A 20277-nucleotide genomic window follows, 5' to 3' on the forward strand; every position below is an offset into this window, starting at 1 on the left:
ATATGCTATCATCCTGCGTGCAATTGATGTATGTCAGATACTTGCTAGTAAGGTACATTGAAAATGCAATAAAACATGTTTTCAAAAGAAATAATTGGTCATGGTTCTAAAAAGTTTGGGATCCACTGGTCTACGCTATTTTCCCTGAACAATGTTGCTGTGCTATATCCTTTCATGCTGCTTACTCCATAGTGCTTTATATTTCATCACCTCTTTGGATGTGCTTTGGGATTCGTGAGTAGCCTGTAACAGTTGACATTTTCTGTCTTTGTGCAGATTTTCTGGTTGGTTTTGCAGTCTCATTGAGTCATCTGATACTGGCAAACAGAAGCACAGCAGTGTCTCTGAGGCGCAGAGGCCTAAGCGGACCATTTAAAGCTGCTTATTTGTATATTTCCTTATGTATATTTCCTTATCCGTTACACTCTAATTGAGCACATTCCCCTCACTTGCACTAGGCTTCTTGCACCTTTGCTATGACAGACAATCTATCTAGGTTTATCTAACCAATTGACTGCAAAACGTCAGGCAGTTCTATTTGGTGCCTTTCAACACATTTAAAATCTGAGAAAATCGGATCATGATACAAGGACTAAAAGTGACCCTAGGTAGTTACCTGTATACAAACCAATCGAGATGAGAACTCAATGATTGAATTGGAGATCAAATCATTGTTTAACCTAAATTATGTGAAAGATCCAAATTAAGTCTCACATTCTTCAAGATATTTGTGGTTTATGCAAAATGTTGATCTGGCATAACAATAGTTTGACTTGCCTCTTCTGCAGGGTCATCTCCAAACGTTTTGCCTTCACCCTCCTGTTTTCTGTGCCTGTTTTTGTTGGCTTTGAGGACTTTGCACATTGTTTCACTGCTAACCAGTGCTAGAGTGCTTGTGCTCCCTCCTTAAAACATGGTAGAATTGGGTTATACTCAATTGGCACATTTAATTTAGTTGTAAGACCCTGGTAAAGTGGCACTGCCTGTGCCAAGGGCCTGTAAATTAAATTCTACTAGTGGGGCTGCAGCAATTATTGTGCCACCCACGTAAGTAGCCCTTTAACCTTGTCTCAAGCCTGCCATTGTACCTTGTTTTATACTGCTATTTTGACCTGGCAAAATAAACCTTTTGCCAGACCCAAACCTTCCTTTCTATTGCATATAAGTCACCCCTAGAGTAGTCCCTGGACAGCCCAGATGGCTTATTTAAAAAGTGGGACATGTACCTTTTAGTTTTACATGTTCTGGTAGTGAAAAACACTTACATTTCCTTTTCACTACTGCAAGGCCTACTTCTCCCATAGGATAACATTGTAGTTACCTTACTACATTTAATAATTTGGAAATTCCAAATGGCAACATGTAAACAGTCCATGTTTGGTGTCTTTGGAACTGTAATGAAAAATCCCCACTGATGTCAGTTTTCAAATTATAATTTAAAAATGCCACTTTTAGAAAGTTGACCTTTTCATGCCTTTGCCATTTAAAGCCTGCAGTCTGTCTCAGGGTCACAGTTGGGCGTTGTGTATTCTTCCTAGACAGCCACACAAATATGGAGCTTGGGTGTGTCTGGATAGGCCATCACTGGCAGGATGAGACAGAGAAACTGGGCATAGCACCACTTTCACCTGAATAGGCTGTGTCCTTCCTCTACACAAAGTGCTGCATACCCCCTGCCGTTAGTCTGAAACCAGGTCAGGGAAGGCAGGGCACCTGTGCACTTCAAAGGCATGCCTCTAAAAGCTTCTCCCCACTTCAAAGGCATAACTGGGTACAAATATCGGACCTAAGACACCAACTCTTCAGAACATTTCTAGACCTGTGGATATTCTGCCAGGAAGAAGGAATGTTGTGCTGCCACTCTGCTGGACTACTGCTCTGAAGGACTGCTGCCCTGCTGTGCTGATCTGATGCCCGTTGCCTTGTTGCCTGGGTGAGAAGGACAGGACCTGCAACTCTGAAATCAGGACACCAGAGTGACCCCAAGGGCTAGTTGGCTGGCCTCATGATCAGAGGCCTAAGGGACACAACAAGCTTCCAGCAACCTTTAACCTGGACTCTGATGTCTGTGAGTCCTGCCATCCCAAGTGGTTCCACCCCAGTCCTGGACTCTTGGAAGTGGGCCTGAAGGTGCTCTTCCAAGCCCAGCTGTGGTCCCCATCAGAACTGATGTGAAGCCCCTCATAGTCTTGTGGCACAGCAGCAAGCCTCATCAGAATCGATGCCGAGCAGCGCAGAGCCCCACAAAACCTTGCCTGAGAGCTGCTAGTTACATCTGAAGCGACGCACAGCCAAGTTTCGAAACACAGCTCACCGGAACCGATGCAAAACCTTGCAGCACAGTTTTATCGTAACCGATGCTGGCGATGCGATGTCTCACAAAGCCATGCCGTGCAGACTGTGCTCCAGGATTTAAGGTACTCTGTTCAGCTGACCTAACTGGGTCCCTATAGCTGGCTCACACTCCATTGTGGTCAGTCTGAACTTGTGACTTTGGCCCACTTGGGCAAGACCAGATATCCATAGTTGTCGTTTTGGTGCTATTTCTACTGAAATCTTTAAACCTGCATAACCCTGGTTCTATTTTGTCGTTTTGGTTTATTTATACAATTTTACTCTATGTTTCTAACTTCTAAATCCTTTTGATGCAGTGTTTTCACTTTATTACTGTTTGAAGTGTTGCATAAATACCTTACACATTGCGTCTAAGTTTAACCTAACTGCTATTTGCCAAGCTACCAGGGGCATAAGCACAGTTTTTTGGGGGTTTGCTTGTGTCCCACCCTCACAAGAATTGTGGTTGCTGTTTGAGTAGGGGTTAACTCCCCTCAAACAGTAACCAAATTTCTAATAGAAATTAAATAAAAAGGTTGAGTAAAAAATCCTTTAAATATGTTGATATGAAATCAGTCAAGATCCTAGTAATAGTACCAAATTTGAGCATCCCTTTAACATTTGAAGGCCAGTTTATTGCTAACGCATAAACTGGTCAATTTGCACGAGGCTGTGGTCTCATTGGGAACAATTAATGGGAAAAATATGATCAATCTGGGTATGTGTGCCATATCAAGGTTTGCAGATTAACTACCTACTACTGCTGTTTCGGTAGAGAAATCCAAAGGTGGCTCCATTTGGTGAATTACAAAAGAGGAAATGGAACGGAAAAGGTACACAAATTACACATTTGAAATGATTTCAAATATAATTTAGCAGAGCAACGAAAAAAAGATCCATTCGAAACAATTGCTTGTGAAAATTTGTTTTTTTTAAAATAAGGGATAAAAAACACAAATTTTCTTGTTGGAAAGAAGTACTTACTCACTGTTATATCCACTGAGTCTTTTCTAAACAATGCAATGCAATTTAATTATAACGTCTAAGTGTGTCATATCATATCTTCTCCCCCCCATCTCAGTGTATTGTGGTAGCTGATTTATTTTTAAACAAAATAATTGAATCCTGCCGTGTAGCCTCAGCCTTTCCTGAGCGTTTGAGAGGCAAACGAGCAGCACTAGACAGCAAAAAGTTGTCACACCCTCTCACAAACTGCTGTGAGTACCCAATTCAAGACCCAATTAGCAAGCGAAAGTACCCCAGGGATGCTGACAGGAAGGCAGATGTACTCTCTGACTGTCACAGCCATCTAGAGTCACTCTGGTTCTGCCATCCGTCATAAGGAGGTACTTGAGAATTGCAATCTACATGTTGCACAGGGACATGATATATTCCCCACAGGGTCTCCAATGGGGTCCCCTCTTTCCAAGAGTCGATGAGGAAAAACCACACCACCAATAATACTGTCGGTGGACACTCTTTTCCATATCATGTCAGCTTTGCCAGCCCGGCCCACTTCTGCTTGTAGTTGGCACAGCTTGTGAGGGAAGTGGGCAGGCCTTTTGGAAGGGTTTGAATAGCTGTTCCCGACCTCACTCGCCTTTCTAAGACCAACTTGACACCCGCAGCTGTCTTGTCAGCATTCCTTAACCTACCATACCTGACTGCAACTTTAGTCCCATGTTGTCTGCAAGCCTAAAGCTCCACAAGATGTGACAATAGCTTAGGGTATTATTTAAAGCTCTCCATTACAAATGTGGCGGGTAAGTGCATTACAGCCCATTGCAATGGTAACATGGTGGACGGAATATCCGTCATGATTTGACGGGGTGTTAAACTCTAAATAAAGCTGTTAGTGGCAAAGACTTAGGGCCTTATTACGAGTTTGGCAGTCCTGTGGCCCACCATATTGGCAGTGGCTGTATGAGCACGGTGAACTTGGTGGTCTGGCAGCCGTATTACAAGTTTTGTGGATCGGATTTGCGAAGACCGCCGCTGGACCGCCAAGACCACCAGCAGACTACTGCCACCGGCTTCGCAGTTGGGGAATGGCAGCTACCATAGGGTGGAACAGGCTAGCTGCGCCGCTGTCCGTATTCTGAGTTGCCTATTCAACGAGCGGACTGCAGTGGTTCAACTGCCTGCTTCCAGGTGGCGGTGACGAAGGATTTAAGGTGCGTACTTGCCCCTTTCTTGTTCATCCAGGCAGATTCAGACGTGGATCCCTTTCACCAGGTTCCCCCTTCACAGCAAGGTCTTCACACGAAGGATTGTGACCCTGTTTGCGGTGATCTACAGGTGAGTCCTTTTCAAACCATATACCCATTGCCAGGACTGCCCACATGTGGGCTGAGCCCCAGTAATGGGTATATGAAATTTTTCCACATATATTATGCATGTGTGTGCATACAACACATCTGCAGTCGGAATGCACACACAGGCATTGATATATTTGTAAAAAGTACTCACCAACACTGCAAGATCCCGGCCTCCACACCGCCAGTTCCATGGTCAACTTGTAATGGGGCAGTCTTTCGACCGCCAGTGCCGTGGGCTGCTGATGGGGGCAGACGTGGTCCTACAGTGGTCCGACTGCCAAACCTGTAATAAACCCCTTAAATAAATGTCAATTACATTCTTCCCTGTGCTTCATGCATGTATGGTAAGCTGCTTGATTTTTGTGCAAACCATAATGTAAACAAATTAAAAATTAACCATTCTTTATTTATTAACGAATAGCTCCAAGTAATTGTTTCTTTTTCCCAAGTCTTACATGCAAATTCTTTTTTGCTTAGTCACTGTTGCTGTGTACATTTCTCTACAGATCACTGTATTTTAAACTTTCTATATTCACTGCTCCATATATTTGCCTTCAGTCCTGTTGACTGTGTTTTAAGCCATTGGCATTGTTCAGATACAGGTTTTCCAAAGAGTGTCCAGCCTGCAGTCGGTGAGGGTGCTGAAGAACTAGATTGACTGATTATCTTAGATATCATTTATGAATATAAATATATAAATGCATGGTATGCTTCTATCCTGGGTATTCTATCGCAGTTTATTTGGGGCAGTTAAGGGCTAGTATGGTGCATCATGCTGTAAAGTAATTTACTTAAACTCTTTCTATTTTTAACAATATAATATTTTATCAAGAGCTTGCAAACTGTCTGGACGCTTTATTTCATATCAGTCTACAGATACGTATGCAGTGTGCAGCTGCACTTTCAGCCTAAAATGTCCATATATTTTGTCTTACCTTCTTTGACGTTGAATGCATCCCCTGGGTCCTATTACTTTCCCCAGATCCATTAATACTGCCTTTCACAGTGCCAACCCCCAAGAGGATACAAAACAAGGTTGTATATTTTATTTGGTGACTTTAACTCCTGAATGAATGCATTCAATTCAGGTAATCCTCCTGGAATTTATCAGACAACCTGCTTCTTATATAGGATGTGTTGTATGGTACACCGTATTAAAAAGAAAAAAAAAACAGGGACTGCTATAACAATTTTTTTTTCTATTTTGGAAAGTTGGTGCAGGTATGGAAGCCAGCTGTCAACCACACGGGCTGGAAAACGACCTGCCAAACAAATATTTATTTAGCCACCCCCGCCAACAGGCAATTTGTGTACTATACACATATAGTACAACAAATTACAATCCCATTCACAAACAGGTCTGTGTGCAAATTTCACAACCCTGGTTTGCAAATGGGAATGATACAACTGTACCCAAGTCGGCTTATGCATGGGAAAAAGCCATGAAGCACACACGCATGTATTACACATTAATCACAAAATGGAATCTATTTGCAATTAATGCATGCCTTTGGAACTTTCATGTTATCAGTGAACACAACATAATTGGACATTTTCATACACACATTTTGATTTCTATTTGACTGATAGGCATATCCATTGGAGTGTCTAGTACATACAATGTAATGTAACTTGTGGTCCTTCTCAAACATTTAGGAATACATTTCCATCACTTATCATCCAGGGCGGCTTTAGCGCTGGTGGCGCCCTGTGCGACAATGTTTGTTGGCGGCCCCCAATGACCACCTCCATCAGGGATTCCCTCACTACCACCCATCAACAGTGCCCCTCAAGTCTCCATAACTACTTTCTCATAGATACATTAAATTTGTTTTATAGCACCACCGATACCAGTGTAGGGTGTCAGAGCCTTCTACATCACACATATTACACAGAGACAATCAATCCAGTAGAGTAGCTAGCCCTTTGGCCGCCCGTGGCGGTCACTGCGTTTACTGCCCCGCGGTGGACAATTGAGGAGTGGAGGGGATTGCTACGCCGAGAGAGCAGGTAAGAGCGGGGGAGGCTGACACTGCCAAAACTGATGCGGCCTGGGGCGGACCGACCCCCTCTCCCCTTGCTTCGCCACTTAATTAATTGCACGTGTGTAAATCAGTGAGAAACGTTACATAAAACAGAGGACTACAATAGGAGTCATGTCATCCATACTTGTAGACAGTATAGTTTAAGAGTGCTTGGTCTGGAGAAGCACAAACTTAGAATATAAAACTTATCACCATGTGTCGGGGGTTCTCCTAAATAATAAGAATTAATTTCTGTGCAAAGGAATCCTTTTAGCAATATTAGGATAATGAAAGATTGGGGATAAAATCATAACTCTCTAATCTATACATTGTAGTTTACATGCAGCTCTTTGATGACAGTTAATTGCTCACTGTTCTACATCAGGATTTTAACTTATAAACTGCAAGTAACAATAGAATCGCTCTGACAAAAGCAGTAGCCTTTTGACCTATTTACATGATATGCTCTTTGTGTGTGATGTGCATGGTACACATTCTTTGCAGCAGGCACATCAACCCTCAGCGCTACCTTAGGATGAATCAAAACTTTTACTTGACAAAGCTCTGAATTTATCGTGACATGTTTATTGTTGCCTGAAAATTGCTGGAGGCAAAGAATGCAGCAGCAGGTGCTTTTAAAACCAGAATATATGTTGCTCTGCCACAGAACTGGCTCTGCCAACACCTTACTTTGTTTAAATTCACAAACTGAAAGTGAATTACACAAAATTAAGCTGACATAGAATGTCTCTGATAATCAGGGAGGTAAGAAAGACATACAGATTATGTGAGTAGAGCGCGGAGCTCAGCTCTATGTGCCTGGATCAATTAAATGAAATCCCCGAAAGTTCACACGAAACCTTTTATTTTATTTTCTGACTCCTAAGCAAAGCAAATATTTCACTGCAGCACATGGGTGGGCATAAAAGCGTGCCTCCTGATCTGTTTAACATTGTTATCTCTCTTCTATTTCTGCGAATATTAACATCGTAGGAAATAAAGAGAGACAACAGCGTTCAACAGTGCAGGCTTTTGGACAATGCGACTGGCGCCGATTTTAGAGCACAAATGGGGGCCCCCTGACCTTGGCACCCGGTGCGGTGGCACCGCTCACACCGCCCAAAAGCCGGCACTGTTATCATCTATACTTCTAACTGTGAGGAAACCCCATATTATTGCCATGTTACCACTATTTTTACTCTAAAATCTGTTATGTTCTCTATGGAGCAGCGGTGCCCTAATGACCAGACTTCAACTACATTTTGTCTACTGTGAAAAAAATAAAAAGGTCTTTGTTGGACCTGGCCCTTTTTACAGAGTTATCCCCAAACATTTTGCCTTCTTTCTCCTATTTTTCTGAGCTTCTTTTTGTTGGTTGTAGGACTCTGGGCACTTTACCACTGCTAACAAGTGCTAAAGAGCATGTGTTCTCTACTTTAAGCATGATATGATTGGTTTACACCTGTTTGGCATATTTAATTTATTTGTAAGTCTCTTGTAAAGTGATATCCCATATACCCATGGCCTGTAATCCAAGTGCTCATAGTCGGCCTGCAGCACTACTTTTGCCACCCACAGATGTAGCCTTTCAAACCTGTCTCCTGCCTGCCACTGCAGAGCTTGCATGCGCAGTTCACTGCCACATTGACTTGGCATTTAAAACTTCTTCCCAATCCTTAAACTCCTCTTTTACCACATATAGGGCACCCCTACGGTAGGCCCTAGCTAGCCCTGTGAGCAGAGTGCTGTGTAAGTTAAAGGCAGGATATGTGCCTTCATTCTGTAGCATGTCCTGGTTTATAGTGATACTGGGATGATTTATGTGTTTTTCCTTTAACCTAACTGCATTTCATGCACTGAGGTCATAAGGTATGGAGTTTTGACTCTTGCATAGTCAGGATAATGAGTACTATTCCAGTATTTTCGTGATTTGCAGAGAACTTATAGTTCATGGTATTTTGGTCTATGTTTTATGTACAATATACACTATATATATAATCCTGTGTGGAGTCTCTTTTGTGGCGTGTTCATTGTGTCTGAATATGAGTGTGTTGCGCAAACACTTTACACATTGCCTTTAATGAGAAGCATGCCTGCTCTGCGCCAAGCTACTAGGGGGTGAGCACTGGTTATATTTGGTGTGTAACTTACCTGCCCTGACGAGAGTGGTGGATTCTGCCTGGTTTAGGTGCATACCCCAGCCAACCAACAACCTAATTTCTAACAGTCTTTGATATAAAATTGCCATAAATTACACTTTATTCGAGTAAAGAGTAATTGCAAACACATCCTATGCCCAGTTGCAGAAAGTACAGATATGGCTTGCAAGAGTGCAGAGAATGTTTTCTCAATTTGCATTTAAAAAAATCAGATCCTTTAAAGCATGTGGTTTTGTAGCAGGCTGACAAAGCCTCCTAAACGTATGACAGTGATTGAAAAAGCCTTATGTTTCTAATTTCTGCTGGGAAAATGCTAAAAACCTCAGATCTGCAGCAAGTATGTTAACCACTACGTCAACATCAATTGAAGCACAAGTCTTTCCTTACCTTTATCGATTACAGTTTAGGAGTGGAAATCAGACATGGACTAGTGCAGGGCTGCAGAACGCCAGATCTATCAAAGTAGAGGATGTCCATTCAAGTGGGAAAGAATTTGGACTGGGTGGTGCACATTCTGAGGCTTTCTGGATGGCGCGTCAGGACAAGAGTAGCATCCTGCTTATGACAGCAATTGGGGCTTATAGATGCTTTGAGTATGGGAGGGAGCTATGCTGGTGGGGAGGGTCCATACAGGATATGACAGTAAGTATCCTGCGAGATCCGCAGTGTTGTCATGGTGGCTTTGTTTGGGTTTAACCGTAAAAAGAAGAAAATTAAAAAAAATAAAGAATATCACACATTTTCTTACATGCTATGTAAGGTGATTTCCCTGCTCATAAAAAAGAAAAAGAAAAATACACTATTAGGCTTATCAGAAACCTTGCTTTCGAGAAAATGAAAAATTTCTTGAACAACCACACTGAGATAAAGTATTTGGTGTAATCTGATTATTGTGGCTTACAAAGGACACAGGAATGTACTGCCAGCATTTGAGGTTGTACTTGAGTTTAAAAGAGTAGAAATTCCCTCCACATTATCCAACACCCACTATTCATTGATTGCATACTAAGGAAAGCAGCTTCTGCAGAGCTCTTCAAGAACGTTTTGGTCTTTCTGATATTGATCACAAGTCTGGGGAATAATCATTTCTAATAATGTGCAGTATTCATAGATTTGCCCTGGCAGGTTTTGCATGGAAAGCTGCATTGTCTGTCTGCATGGGGCAAATGTTTGGTACCCTGTTTATATCCAAACTGACCAATGGTTCACTGACTATGTTGAAATCCAGGAATAAGAGTGGGCTGCACAACTAATTCAGTGCTCTGCAAATCGGATATTGGCCACAAATCTTTGCATCTAAACACATACTCAAAGGCCTCAGCCCAAAGTACTGTTAAGGCACAATAATGACAGTAGCAATGAAGAATTGTGAAACTCAAGCCCTAAATGTTGACACTATGATCAGGTGGGAGAAATTTGCAACAATTTCACTCAGTCACCCTCGAAAATGCTGTCTTGTTTGGAGTTAGAAGTGTATAATTGAGGTATGTTTCAGAAAAACATTGAATAAAATTGAGAAAAATACAAGCGGGTAGCTACAGATCTGATTATGGCCGCTACCAATACTAGCTAGACAGAATCATGAACAGATAGCTCATATCATAGTTACAGTCTCAATATGTTTAACCCTTTGTACCTCATATCCCTAACATCATCTGAGGGAATCTCCACGGGGGAAGATTAGACTGTGACTCAAACTAAGGAAATACCAATAGAACTTGATTCACATGTCACTAGCAGCTCTCCCAACCTCACTCTTGGCCATGTTCTACTCAATCTCTAAGAGATTAAGTAAATCAAGACTATACCGAATGAGGTATGTCGTCAATGAACATGCACACAGATGCACTGTACTCACTAATAAATGCATCCATATTTGACTGCCACAGTGGACCATGTTAGAATTTAGTGTTGAAGAGAGATTCAGAATAGGAGACATCTAACAAGTCCCTCTGTTATAAGAAATAGGAATTAAATCCCCCAAAAACTAACTTGAATATGCTTGCTATTCTGCAGTTGGCAGAACAGAGGAAAAGACTAATGGAAGTAATAAAGCTTAATTTGGAAGCACTTGCTTCAAGAAGATAACAACACCAAAGGTCTTTCGGTGGGCAAATTCATTGTATCCTGGCTAACACTTACACAGTGGTTCCTACACTGCAGAAAATATTTTTTGTTTAGACTTGATCAATGAAAAAGGGTTGCATCACCCCCATGAGGCATGCTCAGCACTTATGGCATTGCAATTTGTGTGTTAATCAGTAGGATTCGCAATGGTGATGGGGCTTTTGTCCGCAACCAGTAGCGGTCCGTGGAGGGAGTTCCGTGGGGCGGTCAGGCGGGGTGGGGAAGGGCAGGGTGGGGAAATGTAAACACCGGAACATGGATGAACGGAGGTAAGTACACATTTAAATAAATAAAACGAATTCCTTTGCACGCGCTGCATCGCAAAATGCATGCAGCGCGCGCAACGAAATTCGTTTTATTTATTTAAATGTGTACTTACCTCCGTTCATCCATATTCCGGTGTTTACATTTCCCCACCCTGCCCCTCCCCCGCCCCGCCTCACCGCCCCACGGAACTCCCTCCACGGACCGCTACTGTCCGCAACTATTACCCCACTCAAGAATACCCTCACCACTGACAGTGGTGGTACAGCAGGTTGTATGCTGGACTTTAGATTCATGGACCTTTATTGAGGGAGTGGATTGGGGAGTACGTTAGGGTGTAGCAGTCAAAAGCTTAAAAAAAGGGAACTCTGAGTTGGTGATTGTGTTAGTTCTTGATGCCGTTACAGATTCTGGTATCAATTTCTAGCTAAAATATTATTTGATCTAGGAGTCAATCAATGGTTTATCAAGTGCCAGAATCCATAATTAATTTGTTTATGACATTTTTGATCAAACCAAAGTTATCACGATCCTCATGGAAGATAAACATCTTATTCCATCCACTACATATACTTAGAAAACATTAATTGGTTTAGGAGGTAAGACACTAAAATTAAAACATGAATGCTACTCATAGTGGGATAGTCACTGCGCTACAGAAGATCCACAAGAAAAAAATGACACAGACAGTGGCTCTAATTCTGTGTTCATTAAATTTCTGGGGAATTTGTCAGTCGACTTATTATGGTATGTAATCTGATGACTTGGGTCAACTAGATCATGATTGCCATGAAATCTAAAACATCTTCTGCAAGGAAAGGAACTCAGACCAATGTTAGGCGGAAAGAACAAATAAACTGAAAAAATGACACTCAACTTGGGAAAGCCCACCTCATCAGACAATGCCAAAGACAGGTAACAAAAGGGGGACCTTAAGTAGTTGTGGTACTTGTATCATCACTTATGTGGATGAGGTTTGCTTCAGTAAAGTATTAGCAGACACACACCTCATTAATTGAAGGCTGCAGAGAGATGTGTCTAGGTTAATCTTCAGTCATATGACATTTAGACAAGATTGAGGAGTATTATTCGAGTAGTAGACATTTTATTGCATTCCCGAAGGTCTTGAAGGATGAAACAATTCTGGTTGTGATTGGCTATTTTAATTAGTTAAATTGAAATCTGCTCAATGAGTATTTATCTGTTGTAGTGATTGATGAGGTGCCTTAAAGTTCACTCTCTGTCAGGTGCCCAATAGAAGGAGTTTTCAAACTAACATCTTAACCTAAACTCTATCTTCAGGAAAGCGTGCCATTTTGGGCCAATAATGAATTTGTGCAAGTTTCTTTCCGTTGGGGGGATGATGGTTTATGAGACATAGAACAACGTGGTTAGACATGGTTTTTGACTGCAGTTTATTTTTAGGCTGGCCATTGAAATAAGACGAACATGGAGAGGTTAAATGAGCATGGACTCTGAAGAGTAGGGCTTCTGTTGTAGTAGTGGAGTTTTAAAGTTCAGGCTCCAGGCTCCATGATTTAGGGCACAAGCCTGCTGCGAACCATATCTTCTTGGTATTAGCACTGACATTTTGTTATTCAATGGCATACTGTAAGAAATATGTTTTTTGATAAATTAAGGTGAAAATCCTTCCAAAGCAACCACCACAATCCTTGTCAGGGTGAACCAAAAAAGTCACTTAATTAACCTGTGATTAACCATCAGGTACCTTGGTGCAAATCAGTCAGGTTTAACTTTGAGATGTTGTGTTAAGTATTTATGCAGCACACAAACAGCAATAAAACAAATCCACAACATAAGAGATATCCAACACCAATTTAGAAAAATAAGGTACAGTTTTATAAATACAATGAGACCAATATGACAAAAATCCTATCAGCAGACCCAGAGATATGTTATTTTAAAGGTTTAGGTAAAAATAGCTCCAAGAAGCAGAAAGTGCTAAGTTTGGATATCTTATTGCGCTAGACCAGGACAAAGTCACAAGTTGAGGCTGAACACGATTTAGTGCGGGTCATATACAGGTACCAGGTTAGTCCCGCTGAAAAAGTCAAAACTTCTCAAAGTCATATATTCAGGATTTCACATGAAGAGCTCAACCGATGCCAGCCAACAGTCCAGAACCTGGGCAGGCATATCTTGGTGATCAGCAACGTACTCCCCCAATCTGCTAAAGATGTTGAAGCAACTCAGTGGGACTTGTCTGCCTTTATATTTTATTTTCTATCCTTCTATGTGGCTTGGTGGCCAGTTTTCTTGGTTAAAAATGGAAAATAAAAAAAACCTTAGGGGCAAATTTACTATGATTTTGTGTCATGGTTGCGTCAACCCTGATGTAAAATCATTTTTTTTATTTCTCAATCCATGCAAAACCACTTTGCACGATAAAAAATACAATAATTGTTTGGGGAAGACATTCTATGCGAAGAGTATGGGCGCCTCCATGCATCCACCCATAGATTTTGGAGCATTCCCAGATTTACAAAGACTTATTAACCTGGGATTGTGTTAAGATGCTACGCCTTCCCCAGTACATTTTGCAGCACATGTAGAAAGAGGAAAATGCTGTTAAGGATTGTTTTTATGCAGGAAGGTGTCCATTACTGCACAAAAACAATCCTGCCTGTATGCGGGCAACCTTGCACCTTGGTGCAAGGATGCCTGGTTGATGCCAGGCATTAAACAGTGTGTCAGCTTTAGGAGGGAGCAGAAATGTGCTATATCTTAGTTGATATGGCACATTTCTGCTGTCTCTCTTTCATGAAATTCAGCGCAGCAAATTTGCTTGCTGCCCTGCGTGAATAATTTGTAAATCTGCCCCTCAGTTTTTAAAAAGTGTGATACTAAAAATGAGGAAAAGTGGTTGGCAAGTGTTCCGGCCACTAACAGGGTTAGCATGAAATTCATACTGTAGCTGGAGTGGCATGCCTGCAGGAACTAAAGATGCTGCTAGAAGATTATTCCTGTTTTCACCAAAAACAAAAACACTTTTTTGGTCAAAATGAAACCCTGATCTTCGAGCCAGAGGTATATTCCACTTCTTAAACCAGCTTCAGAGGCGACGTGATGTACTTGAAGCTGAGCTTGACACTCCTTCTGAATTGACCATCAAGATTTTACATTAGAACATCAATATAAAATCATATCCTATAGGCCTTCTTGTCATACTCAATAATCGATGTTCTAACATAGCCCACATTGCCTGTGTATATTTAGTGCATTCTTATGCACTGTCATTTTACAAATGCTACAGAAAAGCTTAGATGAAACAGACATCCCTAAAATTCTTATCGTGGTTCATGCTCCAAATATTATTTTTTCTACATTTATATTTATAATTGCTTGTTTGACCTTCAACCAACTAACGCTCTGTCAAACATTGTGAAAGATGTTCTGTGCATGTCTTATTCTCTAGTGTTAAGGATTTTTTATAATGAATGCAGCTGGATTCCTTTGTTTTCCCAACATTACAAGCAATTGAGATTGAGTTACAATCCAGGCTTTTTCGCACGCAATGAAATGCAATCCATAAATCCATACATCATCCTTACCATAAAAGTGGAGATTGATCACTGTAATTTAAAAGGCATTTACAGAGGCTTAACTGGTGCCTGATTAGAATACATGGGGTATTGTTTAATTGCTTACATTAGGACACAGGCATTTAGGAAAAACAGTGAAACACAGTAAAGAATTGTATATTTATGGATAGTGTAAAAACAGTGGTTCCCCTTTGCGATAACCGGACGGTAAAATGTTATATAATAAAACTAAACTTTGTTCAATTGAAAAACATGTGTAGAGCTCTGCCTTCTCTTCTGTGTTGCAATAATATAGGAATCATAAAGTAACATCACTATTCAATTTCTCTGGACGCAAAGGGGCCTATTCACCAACTACATTACTTGAACAACTGTGGTACCACTCGTACTACAAAATGCTGTGCACGAATCTGCATGCGGAGACCGAGCCTCTCCTATCTTTTCTATGCAGAGATCTCCACCCCATTGCCTAGACCTCTGCACACTTAAGGGAAGTGGCTGAAAAACTGGGAGCACTTACTACAAAAAGGGAGGGTGTTGTTTAAGGAGGAGTAAGATAGGGTTTTTGAAGCGCTAAGGAGGGTTCAGGGAGGGACATGTATAGAAGAAAGAAATACTTCTAATGGTTATTCACTCAAGGCGATCTTGACGCTCAATAGACAAACTAAGTACAGATCACAGACACCAATCAACAACATCCTTCACTGAATCTAACACTATAGAAAGGCTTTTAGAGCCTTCCCAAAGCTATATATGAAATGGTGGTTTGATTTGAAGCATAAGGTAGTTCCATAACTCGACCACCAATCCTTGTTTTCTTAATTTAGGTCACAACAAAGAATAGTTTTGAATTGGAATGGAGAGCTCAGTGGGGTTGATAGCATTTGAATCTCCTTGCTAGAAGGTTTTGGGTTCCACAGAATACCCCAAACATCAAACAGAGAGTTTTATGCAGGATTCTGTGCCTGACAAGAAACCAGTGAAGTTCCCTTCTTTCTTGAGAAACAGGGTTTAATTTGCATAGTTTGGCTACTGTTTTCACTGCTGAAATGTATTAGATGAAGATACTGGAAGACCTAGGTACAGTATATTGAAATTGTCAGCTTAGTATACAATACATGCTGATATTAATTGCTTATGTAAATGTTTTGATATAAAAGGCAAGATTTTTCTTATAACCTTCAGTCATAAAAAACATGATGGAGCAAGAGCATTGACTCACCCACAAAAGAGTAAGCACATGCCTATTCACAACTGCACTTTTCAACTTACTACAGTCAAAAAGGTCACAAAATAGATTGTAAAAGTATTCCAGCTCAGACTTGAAGTGAATCCAGCACCACATGTGGCCAGCCACTTGTACAGCAATACCAAAGAGGTGGGGAATTATAATACAAGCCATAGGAAATAATGTATAAACATATTAATATATTAATTTATTTTTGTTTATCTAAAAATACATATAAATGTAATTTAGTATATATACATATATATATATATATTCACTGAAAAAACCATAGGTTTCACCCAAGTTATAGTTAGCTGGAAATTTCACTCGTCAAAAACCAATGAAATTCCCCCGTTATAGTTAGTGCAGGCAACTATAACTCACGCGACCGCAATCCTCTGCTGATGATGTCAGATATTACATCACTGATGACATATGTGTCTTTATGAAAAATAAATATTTGTAATATATGTATAGCTAAAGATACAGTATTAGCATCAACAGAGGATTGCGGTCGCGTGAGTTATAGTTGCCTGCACTAACTATAACGGGGGAATTTCATTGGTTTTTGACGAGTGAAATTTCCAGCTAACTATAACTTGTGTGAAACCTATGGTTTTTTCAGTGAATTTGCAAGGTTTTTTAAATGCTAATTCCTAACTATAACGTGTGTGAAACCTATGGTTTTTTCAGTGAATTTGTACGGTTTTTGAAATGCAAATTTTTTTTTGAAATTTTTGGTAAACCTATGTATAAAATAATATATGTACTATATCCTGCATTATGGAATGGTTAATTTTTTTTTTTATGCATTTTTTTCCGTGCGCGTACGGTAAGCTGACGCTACGCGCTCCGTACGTCATAAGTACGGTGCGCTTACGTGGTACGATGCGCGTACGGTAAGCTGACGCTACGCGCTCCGCACGTCATAAGTACAGCGCGCTTACGTGATACGTACGTGACGTACGCGTACACGCGGAAGCAACGTCACGGTTACGCAGGGGCGTGTAATGCGCATGCGTGAGTGCGTCTTACGTACGCGCTCCGTAAGCGCTCCGTAAGCGTCACGTTCGCGCATGCGTACTTGTTTCCGAGCGCGTACCGTAAGCTTACGGAGCGCGCACGGTAGGTCATGTGATCCACAAAGAACACTTTTCATTGGTTGAAACTACTTTCAGTTCCAGAAACTTCCCACACCACACCCATTCCCCTCATTACTGCTTGAGATCCCCTAGGAGAAGGAGCTGAATTGACATTGAGATACAATGGCAGAACAGCAGACCTCTTCTGAGAGTGAGGCTAGCAGCACCACCATCATCCAGAGAAGGAGGAAACAAAAGAATTCGTTTGTATGGGAGTATTTTACTTTTCCAGAGGGGGAGAAAAAGGTCAATGCTCCATTGGTCACTTGCACACTTTGTGACCGTGTTTTATCTAGAGGAAATCCAAGGAAGAAGTATTCCTTTGGAAATCACTCTATGATGAGACAGCTTAGGGATAGACATCCCACGACCTTTGCTCGACATACTGGAGAAAACTCTTCAGTAAGTCACCAGAGCCCAACCTCAGAAGCTCAGCCGAGTACATCATCGGCAGCTCAGCTGAGCCCTTCCTCTGAGGTGGGAGCATCACCTTCTTCTGCTCCTCTGGACGTTAACCCTCGATTTGGGAGGGTTGCAATGAGGTGTACAAGGTGTTGTGGTCTTATTGTTTTTGGGGAGACCAGTGTTTCCCTTATTAACAATAAGATAGACCAGCACGTTTGTAGACGCTCATAATATTCCCATTCTTTCTTTCCTCCATCCCTGTATTAACCCAACGGCTCTTTTAAGAGCCAACCTTACCTCACAATTTTTTTTATTTTTTTTTAAGCTTTCCTTTTTGAAATTTTTTTTTGCAATGCGCGTACGGTACGCGTAATTAAGCTAAGTTCGCGGAATTTTTCCTCGTGGAATTTCTCCGTTTACGCCGTGCGCGTACGCTGCGCGCATTCGGCGATTTTTTGAAAAAAAAATTAAAATTTATTTTTTGCCCTTGGGGTTCCTTCTGGGACCCCCTGACAAAGGCTAGGGGGTCAGGAACTGTCCAGCCTGCCCCCTTTTCACGTTATCCACCTTTGTTTTTCACCCCGTCAGACTGCGAGAGACAAAATGGCGGCCGACACTTCCTGGTTTCGACCGATTCGAATGTTTACTGAGATCTAACAACCAATCAGAATCGCGCTCGTGCACGGCGGCGTGCGCGTACGGTAAGCTTACGGTACGCACTCGGAGCGCGCCCATAGATATATATATTGATTTAAATGCTATTTTCTCAGGAAATACTGAACAGATTTACACGAGACCTTCAAAAGGCACATCCCTGACCTGAGGGCTACCTCTCTTCCAAATTTCACGTAATTCTGTTCAGCCGTTCGGGCTGTAGCTGCGACTAAAGTCCCTATGGAAAAATCCATGGGGAAAACGTGTTTTGGGACCCCCCTTTTTTCTCGGCCCCCGCTTGACGAATCACCCCGAGACTTTCAGGGTAGGAGCGGAGCGGAGCGCCCCATTAGTTTTGAAAATTTCGCGAGGATTCGTCAATCGGCGCCAAAGTTATTCAAAATAGAATTTTGAGATTTCCTATGGAAACTCGGTCCTAACTATAACTATCTACTGGCGACCGCCAGTAGATAATACACACACATATATATATATATATATATATATATATATATATACATTTACAAAAGCGTAAGGAAACTCAAACTGAAGAAATATTTCATGCAACAAAATCTGCAACAAACCAATGCAAAATCGGAAAAGTCGAATATTCAAGAGGCAAAACAGTCTGACAACTTGTCCCAGTACAATGTAACGGTCTCAGACATGTTGGTACTTCTAGACATGCAGCATTTATCTAATGACAATAGAGTCTCAAGCCAAATCCCTCGGGATGATGAAAATACACAGAGCATACAACAAACATCAAAGACTCCATTCAAACCCCGCTCCACATTTAATCCTATAATGTTGAAAGATACGATCGACATTTTCAATGAACAAGTTGTGAACGGCATTAAGCAGCTAAATGATAATGTCCAAAATAAAATCAGACATAAGACCAACAAACAGGAAATGCAATTCCATTTACTAATATCCAAGTTAAAATCGAATAATGAAATTGTTATCCGCAATGCCGACAAGGGAGGCAACTTGGTATTTTGGAACAAAATAGGCTATGTCAATGAGGCCATGAACCAACTAAGGGATTCCGAATGCTACTAACGCAGTAATCAACCAACTTTGCAGAAAGTGTACAAAAACTATCAAATGAAACTGGTAGCATGGAAAAACGTAGGACTGTTAACCTCTGATGAATTAAATTCTTTTTTAAACAACAACCCGGTAACACCGATTTTGTATTTCATCCCTAAAATACACAAAAATGCCAAACAGCCTCCAGGAAGACTAATCATTTCTGCACGCTTTAGTTTACTCGAAAATACATCTCGATATATAGATTTCTATTTGCAGGAACATGTACATAAGCTTGCCTCATATATCAGAGACACTAGTGACATTTTATCAAAAATGTTACACTTTACTTGGCAGGATGACTTTCTCTTAATCTCTCTTGATGTAACTTCCTTATACACGTCCATAAACCACCAAGATGGACTCAGACCATTGCAATATTACCTAGCCTGAAGAGGACCGGGACATGTACAGCACAACCTCATGCTCAGGAATATGGTAGAAATTCGTATGTAACAACTTATTTATGTTTCAAAACAATCTGTACCAACAGCTACGAGGTGTGGCTATGGGGGCCAGCTTCTCTCCCAGTTATGCCTGGTTACACATGGGGTGGTGGGAGGAGCTGGTCCTACTCAAAGAACACAATGTCTGTAAAAAACAATATCAAAGCCAGGTGGAGGTTTATAGATGATCTCTTTCTAGTCTGGCAGGGAACAACAAGTGATACAGAAACATTTATTGCGAACCTCAACACTAACCAATTAGACCTGCACTTTACTGCATCCATCAGCTCTGAATGTTTAAATTTCCTTGATGTACAGGTTTTCATCAAGGACGGTAAACTAGAAACAAAACTCCACAGAAAACCAACAGCGGGCAAGGCAGTGCTGCATTCCAGAAGTTTGCATCCCCAACATCTAATCCGGAGCATCCCTTATGGGGAGATGCTCCGCTTAAGACGAATATGCAGTTGTGAAGAAGCTCTTAGAACAGCACAAATCAACAGCAAGAAGAGATTTGT

General features: G+C 41.2%; 1 protein-coding gene across 3 annotated transcripts in view; it reads left to right on the top strand.

The window, feature by feature from the left end:
* Positions 1-20277, top strand: part of KCNC2 (potassium voltage-gated channel subfamily C member 2) — a 658994-nt gene that overhangs the window by 218967 nt on the left and 419750 nt on the right. The gene's annotated exons all lie outside the window — the stretch shown is intronic.

Source organism: Triturus cristatus, chromosome 4_1 (genome assembly GCF_964204655.1).
Source record: "Triturus cristatus chromosome 4_1, aTriCri1.1, whole genome shotgun sequence".
Classification (NCBI taxonomy): Eukaryota; Metazoa; Chordata; class Amphibia; order Caudata; family Salamandridae; genus Triturus; species Triturus cristatus.